This window comes from Cynocephalus volans, chromosome 2, assembly GCF_027409185.1.
Source record: "Cynocephalus volans isolate mCynVol1 chromosome 2, mCynVol1.pri, whole genome shotgun sequence".
Taxonomy (NCBI): Eukaryota; Metazoa; Chordata; class Mammalia; order Dermoptera; family Cynocephalidae; genus Cynocephalus; species Cynocephalus volans.
In genome coordinates this window covers 52,171,163-52,172,331 of record NC_084461.1, presented here as the reverse complement: position 1 = coordinate 52,172,331, position 1,169 = coordinate 52,171,163, and the positions used below count along the sequence as shown (strand labels likewise).

The following is a 1,169-nucleotide window of genomic DNA, read 5'->3' as shown; positions in this document are numbered from 1 at the left end:
AGGCGTGAACACAAGGGCAGCAGCTGCTGCGGGCAAAGCCACATGGCAGCACCAGGCTCGCGCCTGCCTGTCAGCTCCTGCCTCCTCTCTCCACCCATCTTCCTCGTTTGGAAGGACTGTGTTTCATCAATGTCATGAAAGAATCACCAGAATGATAGAATCTTAGAGGAAGGGATCTCAGAAATAATTTAGTCCAACTTGTTCGTTTTACAGATAAGAAAATGGAGGTACAAATGGAGGGGTTAAGTTCCTTGGCCAGGCTCATGCAGGTGGTGGTTGGCAGTGCAGAGTCTAGAGTTAAGTATTTGAACCCACTTCCATGCTCTTTCCACTAGACCACTGGCTTTCCAGCACTAGTGAGCAAGAACCACAGTATAAAATAAATTTTACATCATGATCCACACATACATACACATATATGTAACTAACACAAACATTTCACCAAACAATACTGACCTTTACTATGTGATACACTTTGATATTTCCTATTGTAGTATATTCATTTTAAAATGTTCTGGAGATTGCTTAACAGCATGTATACTAAAATTGGAACAATACAGAGAAGATTAGCTTGGTCCATACTCAAGAATAACATGCAACTTTTTTCCACAATGTTGTACAGTTAACAAATGTTACTTTTCTTTCCAGGGATAATATTTATAGGTATACAGTCCTATAATCTTCATATTTCCTAATTAGATACAGCTACTGAATGTCTAGGAAGAGGGTTTAATTAGATACAGTACAGATCCCTTCCAGCTCTAACCCGTCATGTGCTGATCAGGAGTGATCTTATGGTCTAATCCATCCTCAATTCTGAAAGGCAGAATGATCTAGTGAGGGAACACTGGACTTACAGTCAAGGCTCAGGGTCTAGTCCTGGTTCCATCAACTACTAAACATGTAACTTTGGATGAGTTTCCTCTGAGTTCCATTATCTCATCTGCAAGATCAAGCTGTTGCTAATTGACAGCATCCTGAGAAGTAAATGAAATAATGCAAATTAAAGCAATAAAAATCTTTATACACAAGACTTGTCCTGGAATAGCAATGACCTTAAATTTTCACATTTCAGAGAAATATGGTGTCTAAAAATGTTTTTGGATTCTCATCAAAACACCTGCATAATGTATTATGAATAAATTTACTAGAATAAAGAAAAACTATAC

The 1,169-nt window shown here is 38.2% G+C and overlaps 1 pseudogene; it reads left to right on the top strand.

Annotated features, from left to right (window-relative positions):
- Positions 1–521: 521 nt before the first annotated feature.
- On the top strand, positions 522–616 carry LOC134371347 (U6 spliceosomal RNA; annotated as a pseudogene).
- Positions 617–1,169: the final 553 nt, after the last annotated feature.